Source organism: Haliotis rufescens, unplaced genomic scaffold (genome assembly GCF_023055435.1).
Source record: "Haliotis rufescens isolate VD_foot unplaced genomic scaffold, xgHalRufe1.0.p SCAF_15, whole genome shotgun sequence".
NCBI classification, from domain to species: domain Eukaryota; kingdom Metazoa; phylum Mollusca; class Gastropoda; order Lepetellida; family Haliotidae; genus Haliotis; species Haliotis rufescens.
The window spans coordinates 1,774,209-1,795,054 of NW_025963835.1; the positions used below are offsets into that span (position 1 = coordinate 1,774,209).

The 20,846-nt window shown below is 38.3% G+C and overlaps 1 protein-coding gene across 3 annotated transcripts in view; it reads left to right on the forward strand.

The window, feature by feature from the left end:
* LOC124114062 overlaps positions 1 to 20,846 on the forward strand; it is a 172,096-nt gene that overhangs the window by 65,556 nt on the left and 85,694 nt on the right. For all 3 annotated transcript variants that reach the window (XM_046474600.2, XM_046474603.2, XM_046474601.2), the window contains one exon: positions 11,413 to 11,531. The gene's annotated coding sequence lies outside the window, so the exon portion shown is untranslated. The remainder of the gene's footprint in view (positions 1 to 11,412; positions 11,532 to 20,846) is intronic.

The following is a 20,846-nucleotide window of genomic DNA, read 5'->3' on the forward strand; positions in this document are numbered from 1 at the left end:
CGGCAGGAAATGAATATGTTTTTATGATTGAATCCGGTTTCAACCCGTTACAAAAATTTTCATTACAATAATATTTAATATTAAGCCTGTTTATAAGCCTCAGCGTATCATTAGTTTCAGCTGAATTGTGTTACACGCATCAATTAACTGAATATTTATTTGTGGACACGAAATATCAAGCAGTTGCATGATTTGAGAATATGTTGTCATCATGTATCAATGCCTTCAGCTGTTTGGATGTTGCTTATTATAGACATCAGTCTGCTGTAACCTACTGTGACAGATGCAGTCATTAATCTGTAATTGATGAGCATCAGGAACCTTGAAGTGCACTATTTCCCGAAAAGTAATATCATTTAGAAGCTGATGTATTTGGAACTTTTGACTTTTTAACCATGACTAGTGGCCTTGGAGATTGACCAACAGCTATATGTGTTCTCACCAATGGCAACTGATGTTTCAGCTGTTTTACTGTGTACTGGTAATTATGTACACAAAGTCCCATAGTTTGACAGTTTGATTGCATTATAATTCATCCAACCAGCAAACATGCAATTATTAAGTTTTGGTTTTGGTTTGGTTTGTTGTTTAATGCTGCACTCAGCAATATTCCAGCTATATGACAGCGGTCTGTAAATAATCGAGTCTGGACCAGACAATCCAGTGATTGACAACATGAGCATCGATCCACGCAATTGGGACCGATGACATGCATCAACCAAGTCAGCGAGCCTGACCACCCGATCCCATTAGTCGCCTTTTACGACAAGCATAGTCGCCTTTTACGGCCAGCATGGGTTGCTGAAGACCTATCAAAAGTTCATGAAAATGTTAATGAAACATGACATTTCAGAGTATATTCTAATGTAAATTATGGTCCCACTATCTGTTAATACTCCAAGGGGATTCCAAACCGAAATCAGACCCTGACATCCTTTACTTTTTGAAAGAGCTGACTCATGAGGAGTGGGTGGCTTCAGGGAGTGTATCCATGAATCATGGCCATTTCTATCAGCCAGATCAGATGATTAACAGAAGGCTTTACTGTAGAGGGTATATTGCTGAATGTCGTTTAAACACTCATTCACTCACTCCACTAAAGGCAGGATGTGTCTCCCCTCGCCAAGTGAGTGAGTGAGTGGTTTGGGTTTAACATAATTTTGAACAGTTATGCCATGGCATGTTAGCTTAATGTGGGATAAAAGCCAGCAATGGAAGTTTTAGACATTTTCCAAGTCACAAACATGGACAACCCACAATCATAGGATTCTGGCTTGCCTAAGGGACATTACCTTGCACAATGCATTGTGGCACCTTAAACAACTAGGCCACCTATGTGGACCACTTTCATCTGAAGAGGAGAATTTTGGCACTGTGGTCTTAAATCAGCATTCTGCTTCTTTCAAAATAAGGATATATTATTACATCACAGTCCTAAATCAAGTTGGCTGGCGTTCACTGTATTTCCCAAATGAGTCATAATTCAAATGAAGTAGCAACATGTAAGAACAAAACACTAATGTCAGTATCAAGTAAGGGTAAGATATGTGGATGAACAACTTCTTTATTACAATTAGGAGCGACATTTCGGTGTAGGCTCTAACACCGTTATCAAGCAAATGTTAGAACCAACACTGAAATGTTGCTCTTCATCCATATGTCTTATCCTTACTTAGTACTCCACTTCTTAATGCCTCTCAGAGAAGTTGAATTATGTCATTGGAAGTATTTCCTGGGCCCACTTGCACAAAGCAATCTTAGCACTACAACTATTGTAAGCCTATGTTAAAGTATGGGAGTTACGATCATCTTAGTGCTAAGATCGCTTTGTGCAAGTGGGACCTGTTTGTCAGCTAAGGCATATCACATGTTTACTTTCATCATCATCCTGACTTCCAAGTTGCTAAGTTTCCCTGTATTCTCCAGTAATTAATAGTATTCATCATTTGAATCAAATGGCAACATGTGTAAGACAATATATGTAATGAAAAAAAAGCAAATTGTCAGTTGGAATTAGCGTTGTCTTCCTATCCTATTCTGAACAATAACTTACAAACCGTTCAAAGTTTTTCAATGAGACATGGCATATGCATTGCTCATTAGCTGAGCTAGTGCCTTTTTTCTATTATATAAATGTTCACAAATTTTACTTTTAATGTTTCCATGGAAACAATTTCAATGTTATAAGTCTCAAACAACCCTTGGCTTCATTTCCAGGCGATAACTCTAAAACTAATGAATGTTTGCATGAAACTAAACGTGTGCAATGACCACATGCTCAACCATGCCTTTACCCTGTCTGGCACTCGGCATTAAGGGGCTAAAAAACAAGGACTGGGCAGCTCGGAGTCAGTATACTATGTCTGAGTGGGGTATTCATGTTAAACAGCTTCATGGTGTCTCAGGGAGCTAGCGCTATGAAATCGACATTAGTCCAGACAAGTATGAGCTAGCGCTATGAAATCGACATTAGTCCAGACAAGTACAAGCAAGACACGCACGCACGCACGTCACTATATAAGTACAATAATCTTGAACTGTGTCTAAAAAAGAAGGGGCAGCATATGTTTATGATTAAAAACACATTCCAGTTCAATGATTGGAAGTTTTTTGTTGTTGATGACAGCAAAGTCATAACACTAAATTTTATCTATCATCAAGCAAAGCTTCAGTTTAAGACATTTAGAATAAATTTTTATCAAGGCAATGTGTGTTTCAAATTAATCCAAGTGTCATCAGATACACCATAAGCTAGTTCTCAGGTCAGAACATGAAACATTTATCTCCTGGCTTTGTTTCTGTTAATAATTAATGATAGAACTCCACCGCCATGGCCAAGGACTAACTCAAGAATTGAAAAATGATCTCAAGTCCTTTGTTGGTGGAGTCCTGTATGTGTTACTCATGTATGCAGACTCTGAACATTCTGCTTCCCACAGTTACTGAGGCTTGAACAGCATGGTAAACTGAAGCATTAATATGACATGTTCTTATATTTGGACCCATAAACCCATGGGACACTGCATTAATGGATGTTTTCTCTTTGTAAGTAAAACTTATGTATCTTTAACAGCTTTGTCAGGACCAGTGTTTCCATTTCTGAAATCATCTATCCTTCACATAATTTGAACTCATAAAGAATGAGTGAGAAAGCAAGTATGCATCATCAACTGATACTCAGAAAAAGATGGTTGGCCATCTATCCATCAGCAATGGTTTACTTTGGAGTGGACACGTGAAGATCTGGGGTATGTGAAAGTATATGTAACAACATCTACTGAATTCAATAAATATAAAATAATCAAGTCTCCATACAAAATCCTAGTACATCCACCCCCAAACACCCCACACCCCCACACCCCCACACCCCCACCCACCTTCACCTGTGAAGATCCGGGGTATAGTAGCTCTTCAGCAACCCATGCTTGCCGTAAGAGGCGACTAACGGGATTGGGTGTTCATCCTCGCTGACTTGATTGATGCATGTCATCGATCCCAATTGCGTGGATCGATGCTCTTGGTATCAATCACTGGATTGTCTGGTCCCGACTTGATTATTTATAGACCGCTGTTATATAGCTGGAATATTGCTGAGTGAGGCGTTAAACAACAAACAAACAAACAAACTTCGGAGTCAAAGACTCACTGACACTGATCTAAGTCTTGGATGGCGTGGAAAAGCTGTAACACTCTCTGCAATATTCAAGCTATATGACAGCTGCCTGGAGAGCTGTAAGACCTTGACATATAAATAATTTTTTGTTTGGTGTTCAACACCATTCCAGTAAAATTTAAGTATGAGCAACATCCCATGCATTAGGTTGGATGATGTGAGTGTCTGTCTGCGTGTCTGTCTGTGTGTGCATGTGGTGTGTCTGTGTTTGTGTGTGTAATGTTGTTATCAGTATACATGTAGTCTGGGATATGTGCTTATAATGAATCATACGACATCCACTTGACCTTGACAAGATGTTGAGTTCATGACATGCAGTGACTTTCTATTATCACGAAGAGAGATAGTAACTCGGAGATAACCTATAAATCAAAATTCAGTTCTCTGACTCTAACCTCCTTCAAACTGATTAGTGCCATGACTTGTGTAGGGTTGCCCCTTTAGCATTGACAGAATCCACTGGTTATGAATAATAATAATAATGACAAAACCCATTCCATATTCACAAGAAATCGCCGCTAAAAGCAGAGACTGTTGTACGATAGTGACTATATCATGATCAGGTGTTTGTGAATCACTATCATATAGCGATGATACCAGGATCCGATTGTACAAAACAACCTTTGTGCTTAGAATAGTGTAAGTCAATGTTAAGGTATGGCAGTTACGATCACTTAAGCGCTAAGATCGCTTTGTACAAGAGCACCCAGGTGTTAGCAAAAGGTTGAGCGTATCCTGCACCAGGTATGGTGTGCCCATCACAAAATCATGCAAAGGCATGTCAATTGTTCACCTGAAAAAGTACGAGAACATATGGTAGGGAAGTCAAAACAGGGAACTGCATTGGACATGATGTATGTTACTAATGCTTCAAATTTAGAATGTCTTCCACATGTCTACCCTAAAACCTTTTAAAAGCTTTACCTGAGGCCTTGAATGTTGTAACCTTGATCGAACAACTTCTGAGAAAGCTCTCTTTGACACTCTTTAAGATCGTCATGCAAAGATCAAATGAACCCTGGCATATAGAGAAGGTTGTTTAATATATTTAATACGTTAATTGAGGTTTAATTTGAAGATTTAGTTTTGAAATTTTGCACTTTATGAGGTACACCGTTGTTACTGTTCTCTTGATAATACACAATAGCACAATCATTCCTTGCATGAATTGTCTTACATTGATATAGATACTTACAGCAGTCAAATATACGGTATTAAAATCTATAGGTTGTTTCAAGAAAATGATGCTGTTATTGACACGTTTTCAGTATAACTCACTTATATGAAATAAAAGTCACAATTATTACAAAGATAATCAGGACTTGCTTCTTTAATGTCTCCAAGCTACTGCAACTTTAATAATAATTATAACTTTTTATAATTGCCACAAAATTGCACACCAACCAAAAACCAAACGGGTTGTGAAATACATAATAATCCCCCCTGAAATCTGCTACAAATGAAATGCATTTAAATGAATATGTAGGTTTTTCAGTGATGGTGAAACATTGATTAATTTTGCCGAAATTGCTGATGAAGATGTTTACAAATTTTCAGGTATTTTCTTTGAGTGTGAATATTGCAAAATTATTGTTGACTCATGTCGTTTTATAATTGGTATATTGATGGAATGACCGTTTAGCACTCTTGAATGGGACCTGGATTATTGTAAGAGACAGAATGTATACTACTCCACTTTTGGTAGGGATAATCAGAGTATTAACTTGAAGGGAGGCATGGGTGGCCCAGTCATCTAAGGCGCTGCAATTCGCTGTGCAGAGTTGCGTACCTTGGGCACTCCAGAAACCTATGATTGTGGGTTCGAATCCCGGTTCACCCCGATTATGTTTCTAGGTTTGTCAGCACCATACCCGTGCTCGTGGGTTTCACAAAAGTGGTAAACGTCTGAGACCTCCATCACTTCGGTCTTTCCACCCACATTAAGCTGACACCCCATGATATAACTGGAATAGTGTTAAAAGAATTAAAACCCAACTCACTCACTCACCCACTTTACTTGAAGAGTAGTGTGTTTAGGTAACATCCTTAAAACAGTTTTTTTAATCTGAAAGGAAGTACCAAACACTAATGTTCTAAGAGCACACCAGCATGTACAGCAAACCTTTTATGTATTTTGTCCTTATTATTTACACGCAGCCAGGATATAACTGGAATATTAACTGCAGTGTTAAACGATCATTCACTGACTCACTCCACAGTGGTATATTTTTGTGGGATTTGGTTTCTAAAACTTGTATTTGCAGTGCCTCAGACTGTGCTTCTGTCGTAGTGACTTGTTTACGACTACCATTGTCTGTAGTGCATTTGACACCAAAGGCTAATTACCCTGTAGCCATGTCTCCATAACTTAATTGTCATTACGTTTTAGGCCCTAATCCCCGTTGTTAATCCTCACCAACATTTCATTGTATATTGACTGACAGCCAACCTGGGCTGCTATATCAGTTCCCGTTAATAACTGTTATTTATAGTGTGACATTTATTGCCTTAATTGTTCATCCCCTGAGCTGTGTCGGTTTATCACCCCCAGAAGTCCCATGTCCGGAGCAACGGCATTGTCTTTCCATTGTTGTTCATTACTATATATGTGCTACGATTACACTGTTACTACGATGTTAGTCAAGCTTGATATTCCGAGTGCTGGTGTAGGGACAACATCGAGCAGGATGTGCCACTCGTAGGAAGCGTCCTGAGGTTGAGCTGGAGCTGAGCTGGGTGATCAGGCTCGCTGTCTTGGTTGATGCATGTCATCGTATCCCAAATGTGTAGATCGATGCTCATGGTGTCAATCACTGGATTGTTTCAACCAGACATGATTGTTTACAGACCACCGTCATATAGGCTGAATATCCCTGAGTGTGATAACAAACAAACAATCAATCAAACAACAAACAATCAATGCAACGTTAAAAGTTGAACCCATCCCCCAGACATACTATTCTATAAGACAAAAGTTATGTCTGGACTGGAAGATGGATTTGCGTTACCTTAGGCTAGCATCTATCTAATATCTATAACTGAAACTACTGATTTTTTGTATATGCATTTTCCTGATTCCGAATATGTATTACTTGCTATTCTAAATTATATTAAATTTTGTATAAATGTTACACAATGATAACTTAAAAAAACGCTTGCTGTGGATCTAATTATTACATGAAAACTTATAATAAATGTTATATCATGATATATGCATCAACTAACAAGGACATTCCTTCTGATGTAACTCAGAAGGAAGTAAATGAACATGTGTACACTCACATGTTTCCTGTTATTCTCATCTGTCATGTGAGCCAGCTGCTTATCTTCGGATACATGTGGTGATCCAGCGTCCGCTAATTGTGCTTGTGCTCAACATTTGATTGGGATATTCTGAATGTCTGGATAACTCTAACTGGATGTTTGCAGATGTTGGCATAGGAATATTATGAGATTTGGTTCTGATGCATAATAAACAAAGGTAAACATGGGAGCATGTGGCGTGCAAAGTTTTGGAATAATTCTTGAATATTGGAATTTGTATTGCATAGTTTAAGCAGCAAGTGTTGTGTTGAGATGCTCAATGGGAATAAATTAATCTTTGTTGCATGCAGACTGCACTTCTCCTAAAATGAACAAATCTGTCCTAAATTCATTTAAATGTGTGAGTGTGAACAATACTACTCAATTCCTGATAGGAATACTGTGCTAGCACACACCCTTACAAATGTTGGGAGACAATAATGGATATAAATGTTTACTTTTGTGTATTATGAAATGAAGCTTAAGCGTCAGGTCCATCCCACATCATCTTATTCGTACGACAATGTCTCCAAACAACCAGTCGGATGTATCCAACACCTGGATACTCAGAATATCCCTGTCACATGTTGAGTGGTATTGTTCAAGGATAAATTAACTGTTTGTGTCATTTATCATTGGAAATGACTTAAATGGGAAACTCGTAATTAACAGAAACGTTAACAGAAATGTGAAAAGAAAACGAAGTGGCTTTATATTACCCTTTTGATTCTCTGATCTTGTATTTATGGCGAAGGATTGGTATCACCATGGCGTATCAAGTAAATGGTTGTTTGAGTTGTTACAGTTTAACTTGGCTGATTTTGTATGATCAGATTGCTGTGGATTGTAATGCTTGAACAATGATTTGTCAGGTCTATGAATGTTTTTGTACGTCTGTACTGAAACATAATCGTCACATGATACAACATCCACCACTTGTCTACTCTTTTAAATCTTGTGTACATTCTAATGAATAATGAAATCGATTTGTCAGACACTGCTGACCTCCATTATCATTTCTGTGTTATAGATATATGATATTTCTATAAATAAACTCAGTACTTACTTATTCATACTGTACCATCGCTAAAAGACCAATAGGTCCAAATTTGGAGATGAACTTATACCATTACTTAAGCTCTTACATTTCAGACTGTAAAGGTTATTCTTCTCAAAGATTTTCAATATTTGTTTTACATACAAAATAGAGCAAATAAAACTAAACTAACACTATATTAAAAGAAATTATTGTTGAGAAAATTAGAGTTCTAAATATTTCAATCAGTAACTGTAAAAATATTGATACTGACAGGTAGTTGTGAATAGTTAAACATAATAATGAATTATGTGAATAAAAAATAACTAATAAACAAAGCAAGTTCACTGTGTATGTTTTTTTAAGATACTAATTCAAGGCTAGCATGCTCATTACTTTTCATAATATCACATACTGTAAATCATGAAATTAATGCATCACCAAATAAATGCGAGTGTCGAACCCTTTCCTAAAATACATCATGAAATTATGCGAGTAGCCATGCCTAAGAACTATAAAAACTAATCAGTAAAGTGATTACGATAACACCAAGATGTAGACTTAGACTTCCATGATATAGTAAATGAGTGAGTTGGGTGTAACGCCGCTTTTAACAGTATTCCAGTTATATCACAGCTTGTCAGCTTAATGTGGGAGGAAAGCCCGAATAGATGCAGGTCTCAGACATTTACCACTTCGGTGAAACCCACTAGCATGGGTATGGTGCTGACAAACCTAGAAACATAATCGGGGCAAACCGGGATTCGAACCCACAATCATAGGTTTCTGGCGTGCCCAAGGGACGCAACTTTGCACAGCGAATCGCGGCGCCTTAAACGACTGGGCCACCCATGCCCCCCTCCATGATATAGTATGAGGTGATAGCACTTCAACTGAATAATAATTTTTGCTTCAACTTAACTTCAACTGCTTGACATGTGATCTAACTTCCATGACATCAAAAGTAGGAAATTCTAAATAACGCCTGTTTAATTGAGATAGGTTGGGTCACTGACAAAGATTGTAAAGATTCCAAATATTGTTAACCTGAAGAAGCCGTGTTACGTATTCACCATCACTGCTGTTGCTGCACTACTTCAGTGAGTAGTGTTTTGCTTACAATTATTAGATTATTTGACAAGGTTACCCAGAACAAAGATGTCGTCATTGCTTGATCAACTTATTTAAACAAACTGACTACACTTGACATGAAACTTTGTTATACCACCATCACACCAAACTAGTTCTCAATACGTTTGTGAAAATGTTGTCGAACGGGCTCCAACTGTGTATGAATGTAGCGGACGTTGTAGCAACTATTGACAGTCTTTTTACGAACTTCATGGACAGGCTTGGATGGGGAGGGTGCTCTAGAACCTTGAGTCTGCTCAAAATTTGCCTGTCCATCCCGTTCTGCAATTAGTCAGATTTAAGTACTTAAAACGAGAAAGACGTATTACGAACGGAATTGCGGTACTTCGAACAGAAGTGCTGTACTTCGTGTTACAATGTGGTGCAGTCCGACATAAATTTCAGAACGTGTGCACACGGATCGGGTCGACTTCTCTTTGGAGTCATGATGTGTACAGCTCGGAGCCCTGAACTTGAATGAAGAATGGCTACAATGCACTCGGTATCCATAGGAGTCGGGCCAGGACGGGCCAGTACGCGAATACACACGCACTTGGGATGAGCTGAGGATGTATTCCGAACGAGCTGGTCGGGTTAAGGGTTAGTTAGAACTGGCTTGGATGTAGTGTGAACGAGGTAGAACGAGGTTGAACTGGTTAAGAACGGGTTGAGAATGGCTATGGATGTGCTAGAACTGCTTCGAAACGTTGTCGGGATGAGGTGAACGGGCACTTTTACACGATCTGAACTGGATACAAACGGACTGCAGACTGGCTAAGAACGAGATAAGAACGAGATAGACATATTGAGGACTGCTTATGAATGAACTATCATCGTATTTTATGCCAAACTACGCGTTCTACCGTGATCACAGCCCGTTTCAGTATTTTGTTTAGAACGAGGTAGAATGGGATAGAACTACTATGGTGTGATGGTAGCATTAGAAGCACTTTCTATATCTACTGGTAATCTAGGATAAGTTGAAACACATGCATGTCATGATGATGAAACTGACTACACTCCTGTGGACACATGTGTTTCTCATAGACTATTGAGAGGTGTGACTAGAACTCGTAAGCCAAGATAGGACATGCACTCGTACATAGTACTACTTGCCTCAGACCATCCGCTACCCCTTTTTCCACAGTGGTAAGCTCCAGTGGGCGGACATCACACATTGTCATGCAAGGTTAATTGTCAGGTCAGGACTTAACTTACACTGGCTTACCAGTAGTGCTCAGTTACATTGTTTATTGTGAGCTTTGTTACATATAGGTCATTGTTTCCGCCCATGTGCAGAGAACCTGACATGACAATTAGCTATGATTTGTCCCGATAAAAATGCGTCACTGTATTAATTCAAGCCTTAATTTCATGATTTACAGTAAGCTATTAAGATGAAAATGTTTAAAGCTGAGGATCAATAACTTCTGTATTAATTCCAGACAAAGGGATTTATTCACACCTGTTGCCTACAACATATCTTTACGTAAATGTATCACAAACCCAAATTTTGCTCGGACGATGGGGAAATCTGTTGACTCATTGATTTTATCCTGAAATTATAAACCCAAACTCGACAACACAGCCCACATTTGTTTGAAAGGTTAAAATTTATTTTCAGACATAGATTGGAATGAACACTTTTTAATTTGTGTGTATGTCAAATGATATGATATTCAAACCTTTATGGCTGTTGCCCTGTGAGGGTATGGAGGTTTGGTTGCCAGAATAATTCACTTGTTCACTTGTAATATAGGAGGGTACCATTCACAAAACAGTTCTAGCAGATTTTCCGTGAATAAATTCCTTCTGGCTCATTATCCTCTGTATGTGAGTGAGTGAGTGAGTTGGGTTTAACACCGCTTGAACAGTATTCCAGTTATATCGCGGCGTGTCAGCTTAATGTGGGAGTAAGGCCCAGGAACCGGGATTCGAACCCACAATCATAGGTTTCTGGCGTGCCCAAGGGACCCTCTGTATGTGAGATTGCCAGACTGGAGGAGAAACTTACAAGCCAGTATACATGTGAGCACACTTTGTGTAATTTAAATATGCATATTTACACAGTGTGCACACATAGCTTATCAACATTGCAATAATTAATTCCTTGTAGCTGTCATCCAGTCAACCAACCACATCATTTCTTTGCTGTTGTCATCTTGGCATATTGGCCTAGAAAGTGCCTCCAACAGGACTGACTGTGGTTTCGTTATCATGTGGAATTAATTGATAAGCTATGCTATGTCTATTTCTGTTTGTGTTACAGATACAAAGAGTTATACATCTTCAAAGCAACCTGCATTAGCAGTAGAACAGAACAGTCATCATGGGAACAGAAGTACATTGAGCATACACTGTTGAACTCTGAAAAAGATACTGTAAAAGGTAAATATTTGTCAATAAGTCATTTACTTTCCAATGCAGAATAAATTTGTCATTCATTTCTAAAATAGAAAACAGTTTATCACTACTTGCTTTTTAAACAGTAGTTAGTTTATCATCATGTATTGTGTTGTGTACTGCCTTCGGGAACATAACTTGTACTGGGGAGGTGTTGACATCATCCTTCTTGCCTTGTTGATCATTCCAGTTTCATTGAATAAAACTATATATGTTTAAATAACATTGGAAGTAACCTTAAGATTCCAAGATGAAGCTCTAATTTCATGCACAGAAACAGAATGTCCAAAGTACCGTAATTGATGTGATAACCGCCCAGGGTGCTCTCAAAATTAGAAATAGGGGGCTCTTATTAGAATATAATTTTGGAGAAAGAGCTGAAAGATCGTAAGATTCGTGGTTTATGCTGACAGCCTGATATGATACAAAAGAAAAGTCTGTGCGTATTATACACGACAGATATATTTTTCCAGAATTTAATTGCCCATAATTAAGGGTACATATAACACAGTGCGTATTATAAACTAATAAATATCTTGTGTACATTGATCAATCGGAAGTGTGCTAATTGGGATTGTTCACTAGCCAATATATTTGCAAATATCGCCGTGGCCGCTCATTAGAGGGGCGCTTATTATGTTGAATACGGTAATAGTGGTTCTTTAAATGATTGATTTAATATGATTGATGCATACTTTTTAATAATAAAATCTTTAAGATAAGATAAAAACTTTAATTCATCATAAAGTAATACAAATCATGATCAAAATAAGTACTTTGGCTTGTCATTTTCTGAAAATAGACACATTATTAATTGATAAGAACCAAAATTAATATAGAAAGAAGTAGTTAATAAATCATTTGGACACTAGTCAGAGGTCGCTTTGCTAGTTTACATGCTTAACATCAATCCTATTGAATTTCATACAGTAGCATAGCAGGATTTCAGATCAGTTCATTTTCTAGGACATTGACTGATCATCATCCAAAACGATGAAGATAATTTTCAAATTGTGTACCGGTAATAGTATAGCTGAATGTCTAAACAAAATTTGCTAAAATCATGACAATGTATTTATGGCCTTTGTGTCAAGCAATATGATTGATACAGGTATGGACATTATTGGTTAAGGATTCAATAGGTCAATAACAGAGAATGGTAAGTCTTGGATATGTATGTAACAGATTCCATTAAAGTAAAAGGCCAAAGAATGATGAAAGTTACATGAATGGATCACTGATTACATGAATGGATCACTGATTATATGAATGGATCACTAAAACTCAGTGATGACACCAGGCGTTTATGAAACAGGCAAGCATACATGTATTCAGAGTACTTATATTTTTTCTGAGATGGATTATTTCAAAATCTGGATGACATATTCTCATTTTTGCATTAGTGTGCATTCTATTAAATAATTTGCTCAGCACATTTATTAACTGCTAAGCTACATTTGCATTTTACTGCAGAGGAACATAGGGAAGTCACTCACACATTTTTGCATAAACGTATAATTAATAGTGTAAAACATTTATTTGTAAGAAAACATGGTTATTTATATGTTAGTGTGCTGTTGTTTGAGCAAATGGACATGAACCATGAACGTTCATACATTTTCTCAATTTCTAATGTGCAATGATATTCTGTTTATGATGTCACACGAACTGACAATGCAGTGATATTAAAGTTCAAAGAACATTGCTGCGGAAAGCTCATCCATTTTGATGTAAACAGTATGTGACCAGTCATAAAATTGGAAATAATTCCCTTTTAGTTTGACATATAATGTTGTCTCTTTGGCAGTTTGATATTTAGTCTTTGATTCCCAACAGAATCATTTCATGTCGGCTATAGATTACCTCCCGTTTCACAGCATTTTGAGCTGCACAGTGAATGCAAAGCATATTTGCTGACATGATTCAGATCTGACTAGTCAACAATTCATTTCAGATAAGTGGTTAAAATGACACAGTTTGATTCAGGCAGAAAACCCACAGTGATCCCAGATTTTCACTTGTCTCGGGAATGTGTCGAACCATATAATAGAACTCACGTTCTTAATATTACTGCTATCATCACAGTGCAAAGATTGCTTTGTATGCTGTGTTATGATGTTCACTTTCCCACACATTGGCATGTATGGTCTAGCCTACACCATGGAGGTCATAGTCCGTGACAGAATAATGCCGACAGTGTTACAAACCTGTAATATCTACCACTTTTGATATCCTGCATGCCAAATAGCAATAGGAATTTTGTATGCACATTGTGAAGTGAATGTTCACCCGTATTAAAATGTTTGAAGCAGCGCTTTCTGTTGACTTGAAACTATGGAGATATGTGGTATACACTGAATTATTTCATGGCGGGTTTCTGTAGATATTTTTAATAGAAAAGTTTAGATATTCAGACATGAATTTCAGTTGCATGTAGTTTCCTCACAACTTTAGCGTAAAGATGACCCCTTGCCTGTTGTAAAGGGAGTTTGAGGCCTGAGTGGCCCAGCTGTCTAAAGCACTGCAATTCGCAGTGCAGAGTTCCGTCCCTTGGGCATGCCTGAAACCTATGAGATCGTAAGTTCGATTCCCGGTTTGCTTTGGTTATGTTTTTTGGTTTGTCAACACCATACCCTTGATCATGGCTTTCACTGAAGTGGTTAACGTCTTGAAACCTGCTTAACTTCGGGCTTTCCTGTCACATTATGCTGAAATGCCTTGTTATTATAGAATTCTGTTCAAAGCAGCATTAAGCCCTACTCACTCTCTCACCCACTCACTCACTCTAAAGGGGGTTATTTGTGCATTTGTCATTGGCTAAAGAATCAAATATTTTTTTATGCAAACACCATTCTTGTGGGAAGCAAGTGACTTCGCACGATAATACGCCAACAATATTGTTTAATTAAGGTAAGACTACATGACAATATTAAGTGCTCTCATCTCACAAAATTTGCATAAAAAAGTAATTGTTTGTTGCTGCACTGTTCTCCCACCATGCCATGGTGGCAGATAAATCAGTGTAGCGCAGTTGTAGATAAGCTGCATATTTATGTAAAATATGCAAAATAATTCACTTTTACCCAGGTTTGTTTGAGTTCATGGAATACAAACTGGCATGAAAGTTTTCAAAAACAATAGAATAACAACACTGTGTAGAATTACCCATTGTGGCCTATTCAACTTGGGAACCAGTGTTTCCTTACAGTACGAATCGATTACAGACATCACATGCATGAAGTCTATACAAATGCATCTCATACATCGTATTCATGTTTTATTTATATGTTTGTGACTGCTGTGAAAGTAAGATGATTTGATTTTTAACTTGGGCATGGGTGCTCGCTCAATTAGGGCACCTAAATTTGCTGTGCATAGTTGCATCCCTTTGGGATGCTAGAAACCTATGATTGTGGGTTTGAATCCCAGTTTGCCTCAATTATGTTTCTAGGTTTATGCATCATTTCGATGTTTCCTCAGATATAACTGGAATACTGTTTAAAGTCGCTTTACAACAGGCTCACTCACTCACTCACTCACTCACTCACTCACTCACTCACTCACACATCAACCCACCCACCCACTCACTCACACATCACCAACCCACCCACCCACTCACTCACACCCACACTCACACACTCACACACTCACACACACATGTGATGGACAACATCATGGTCATTTATGCAATCTTTGTTTGCATCAATCAGAAAATTGTTAGATTTAGAACTGTAGAGAAACTGGCACTGTTAGCACTTTGCTGTCCATATTGACACATGAAGTACATAATGACAAACATATGAAAGACATATTGTTTTTGCCTATGTTCCTGTTGGCATTGTTCCATTATAATCCGAGCCATAACTTGAAAACCCTTCATTTTTGTTCCACAAAACTTGGCTTATGTATTTCTAATCAGCTTATCTAATAAGTGTCTTTTGCTATTTTGAAATTTTCAAAATTATATCTCTCTCTGTTTTCTATTTAGTCTCAAGACTTAACTCATACAAGGGTTACTAAGTGTTGGATGTTCAAACACATTTATAGTGACAATTTAAATTAATGTATCGGGGGGTGGGGTGGTAAAAAGTGGGGGACATCTGTTTTTATGAGTAAAAATACATTATAGTTTTGTTCTGAGGTCATTCCATGGGGACTGTTGGCAGTTTTAGGTACAGCGTTTATCGCATACTTGTGTTTATGTTATTACTTTTAGTAGAAAAACATAAGGAGGAAATAATTTAGCAGCTAGTGGTATCTTTTATGGTGGTCATATATCATGAATAGTAATAAAGTGGTAATATGTCACTACTAGTAATGATACCAATGGCATTGTTACAACATTGTTATTGCACCACATTACTTGTAATTATAACAATGCTTATCCTGAGACTGGCATTATTACAATGTTGTTATCTGCCCGCATAATATTTAACTATGACAATGCTAATCATGAGACTGGCATTATTACAATGTTGTTATCTGCCCGCTAATCATGAGACTGGCATTATTACAATGTTGTTATCTGCCCGCATAATTTTTAACTATGACAATGCTAATCATGAGACTGGCATTATTACAATGTTGTTATCTGCCCACTAATCATGAGACTGGCATTATTACAATGTTGTTATCTGCCCGCATAATATTTAACTATGACAATGCTAATCATGAGACTGGCATTATTACAATGTTGTTATCTGCCCACTAATCATGAGACTGGCATTATTACAAGGTTGTTATCTGCCCGCATAATATTTAACTATGACAATGCTAATCATGAGAAGGGCGTTATTACAATGTTTTTATCTGCCCATGTTATTTGTAGCTATAACCATGATAATCCTGGGACTGGCATTATTACAATGTTGTCATCTGCCCACATTATTATTCCCTGCCACATAGTGGGGCGGGGGATATAGGAATGGAGTTTGTCTGTCTGTCCGTCCGTCCATATGTCCGTCCGTCACTTGGTTCTTCGGCTTCTCAAAGTGGACAAATTTTCTTAAAATCTTTTTATGTTAGAGAAATGAAATTTTACACACTAATATTACTGGTCATGATCTTAAAATGAGTTTGAGAAGGAGGCCTTTTGTGTATATTAATTTCACATTTAATCATTTTTTCTGATGACATAAGGCAACCCCTGTGCCTATCTCTTCTTAAGGCTTTATAGGACTTTTTTATAGTTTATATTCACTAGTATATGGACATACAAAATTCTAATGTGCCCCATGGTGGGGGATAGAGATAATGCTGTTTTGTTGTTTGTAACTATAACAATGCTAATCCTGAGACTCACGTCATGACAGTGTTGTGTACTGCCCTACTCACAACATATTGTTCACTGGATGTCTAAAATATACTTGTTTGCCTCCATTCAAGAAACTGAGGGACCAAAATAATATTATTCCTTTAACATAATGACTAGTTGGTCCCTTAAGACACCACTTACTTTGCCTGACACACAATTTGTTTATGTATGCTAATCTAACAGTTAATGATTTCCCCTTCTGACGCAAAAACAATGTGTCAGTTTCACAATACAAATTGAAACTATACTGTCCAGACCAGACTTAGACTGAAAACTGACAACAGACTGTCAAGCAAAGCTTACAGTCTCTCTTAAAGGTTGATGGATTTCCTTCCCCATGGTATTATGTTTGATGCTGTGATCTGATGGAAGTTCAAGTTTCAAATTCGGTTTCTAACTCCTGTTGTAGAGGAAGGGGAAGATATAGATGAATGTTCTTATTTAATTGTCCTCATTGTTCTGCTTCAGTCAGTATCATTGATTATGTTTTTGTCTAGACATCTGTCGCAGATGTGTAACATTCAGTGTGAGACATAAATGGGTTATGGGTTATTCTTCTTTGCTTCAGTTGGAAAGAATATGTAAGTTGAGTGGTGATCTGTATATTTTGATGGAAGTTGGAAGTTGTAACTGATAAAATGACATCAATTTCTTTCCTGGATTAATGTATGCATGCTTACCAGGGTGATAGAGTTGGTGATTGTATGGGATGTTTAAATGGTTGGGTGGTGACTTGGTGTTGGTTGTGAGACGTGGTGTCTTGGTGTGGGTGGTGTATTGTGAGATGGTGTGGTGGTGTATTGGTGTGGGTGATGTATTGTGAGATGGTGTGGTGGTGTATTGTCACATGGTGTGGTGGTGTCTTGGTTTGGGTGGTGTATTGTGAGATGGTGTGGTGGTGTATTGTTGTGATTGATGTATTGTGAGATGGTGTGGTTGTGTATTGGTGTGGGTTGTGTATTATGAGTTGGTGTGGTGGTGTATTGGTGTGGGTTTTGTATTATGAGATGGTGTGGTGGTGTATTGGTGTGAGTGATGTATTGTGAGATGGCATGGATGTGTATTGGTGTGGGTGATGTATTGTGAGATGGCATGGAGGTGTATTGGTGTGGGTTTTGTATTATGAGATGGTGTGGTGGTGTATAAGTGTGGTGATGTATTGTGAGATGGTGTGGGTGGTGTATTGTGACATGGTGTGGTGGTGTATTGGTGTTGGTTTTGTATTATGAGATGGTGTGGTTGTGTATTGGTGTGGGTGATGTATTGTGAGATGGTGTGGTGATGTATTGTGAGATGGTGTGGTGATGTATTGTGAGATGGTGTGGTGATGTATTGTGAGATGGTGTGGATGATGTATTGTGAGATGGCATGGAGGTGTATTGGTGTGGCTTTTGTATTATGAGATGGTGTGGTTGTGTATTGGTGTGGGTGATGTATTGTGAGATGGTGTGGTGGTGTCTTGGTGTGGGTGGTGTATTGTGAGATGGTGTGGTGGTGTATTGGTTTGGGTTTTGTATTGTGAGATGGTGTGGTTGTGTATTGGTGTAGGTTTTGTACTGTGAGATGATGTGATGGTGTTTTGGTGTTGGTGATGTATTGTGAGATGGTGTGGTTGTGTATTGGTGTGGGTGATGTATTGTGAGATGGTGTGGTGGTGTCTTGGTGTGGGTGGTGTCTTGTGAGATGGTGTGTTTGTGTATTGGTTTGGGTGGTGTATTGTGAGATGGTCTGGTGGTGTATTGGTGTGGGTGATGTATTGTGAGATGGTGTGCTTGTGTATTGTGTGATGGTGTCTTGGTGTGGGTGGTGTCTTGTGAGATGGTGTGGTGGTGTCTTGGTGTGGGTGGTGTCTTGTGAGATGGTGTGGTTGTGTATTGGTGTGGGTGGTGTATTGTGAGATGGTGTGCTGGTGTATTGGTGTGGGTGATGTATTGTGAGATGGTGTGCTGGTGTATTGTGTGATGGTGTGGTGGTGTATTGGTGTGGATGTTGTATTGTGAGATAGTGTGGTGGTGTATTGTGAGATGGTGTGGTGGTGTATTGTGAGATGGTGACGTGGTGTATTGGTGTGGGTGATGTATTGTGAGATGGCGTGGTGGTGTATTGGTGTGGGTGATGTATTGTGAGATGGCGTGGTGGTGTATTGGTGTGGGTGATGTATTGTGAGATGGCGTGGTGGTGTATTGGTGTGGGTGGTGTATTGTGAGATGGTCTGGTGGTGTATTGGTGTGGGTGGTGTCTTGTGAGATGGTGATGATGGTGTATTTGTGTTGATGGTGTATTTTGAGATGGTGTGGTGGTGTATTGGTGTTGCTGAGGTATTGTGAGATGGTGTGGTGGTGTATTGGTGTGGGTGAGGTATTGTGAGATGGCGTGGAGGTGTATTGGTGTTGAGTTGGTGTTGGGGTGTATTGGTGTTGAGATGGTGTGGGTGGTGTATTGTGAGATGGTGTGCTGGTGTATTGGTGGTGGTGGTGTATTGGTGTGGGTGGTGAGGTGGAATGGGCGGTGTATTGGTGGTGGTGTGATGGTGATGATGGTGTATTGGTGTCGGTGGTGTGATCGTATGGGTGGCATGTTGCTGTAGAGTTGAGGTCGGGTGTGAAAGGGACTATTCTCCAATCTGTTGTTTCTTTTCAGTCAAGGCCGAGATGTTGTTTATAGTGCCCTATGTGAGACTGTGAAACATTGAGTAATGAGGGTATTCCTTAACTGTTGGATTGATACAAACAAGATGATTTAGGACAGACCGAACTACAGTATTAGGCAGTGAAAAGGTAGCACTGTGTATACCAGTTGTTAACTTGCATGTCAAAGTTTATTTACGTTTTATAAATAACTGTATGAAAATCTGTTTGACATTGTATTGTTAGCTTTTCTGTTGCATTTGTGACAACTATTGTGAAGGAAAACTATGTAGGAGCCACTGGGAGGATACGTGTTAAGGACACCTGGTGTGTTGTAAGACATCAGGGAAGGTCAACTGGAAGTCATTTGTGTGGTGGAACAACTACAACTTTCATTCATACTCTCTTATCTACCAATAGTTTAATCTGCTCAGCCATACGTCATCTCATTATTTAAGTTGTCACCACTCCTAGGAAGCATATGGCAGTTCTTCTATCTTATCGCTGTCATACATCTCGATGTTTTCCTTAAGGTGCAAGATCAGAGCTAAAGGAGATTGTTTAGTTTTTATCCCCTGAGACGAAGTGGGGCAGGTTATATAAGAACTGAGTTCTTACATTGTTTACAGAGTTAAGGCCTTTGCTTTGTGCTTTTCAACTTTGCGCATATTGCATGAAATTGGGACAAGCTCTCTCAGAAACTACTGAAAATAGTTTGTCCGTCCGTCACTCTCAAAGGGGACAAATTTTCTTAATAACTTTTTATGTTAGAGACATGAAATTTTACACACTTATATTACTGATCAAGATCTTAAAAAGAGGTTGAAAATTGGTGTCTTAAATTCATGAGTTATGACCCTTAGTGCATTCCACATAAAATGAAGACAAGTTTTCTCAGAAACTACTGAAATTACATGTATTTAGATTTTAAGCATACGCAGTTACAGCCCTTGATCCATGTTATTTTACAAAGTGCATAGTGTGTGCAATGGGGGAAAAGTTTTCTCAGAAACTACTGAAGTTAGCTTATCTAAGAGATACCTGTCAATTGGTGCTACAAATTATTTTTTCCTGAGAAGGGGCCTTTTGTGTGTATCAATTTCACATTTAATCATTTTTTTCTGATGACATAAGGTGACCGCTGTGCTCATCTCTTCTTAAAGGTTTATAGGACTCATCGTGGGGATTAGTGATAACACTGTTTTCTTCAAATCCTCAACTATTTAAACTTGCTATTCTGCACTTGGCAGTTACGTTGGTTGTTACACCAAAGAGCATTCCCAACATTGGTATCATTTAAATATAGATTTAGAGAGATAAATAAGGATTTATAATTTCTACATGCTAATTTAATGCTGT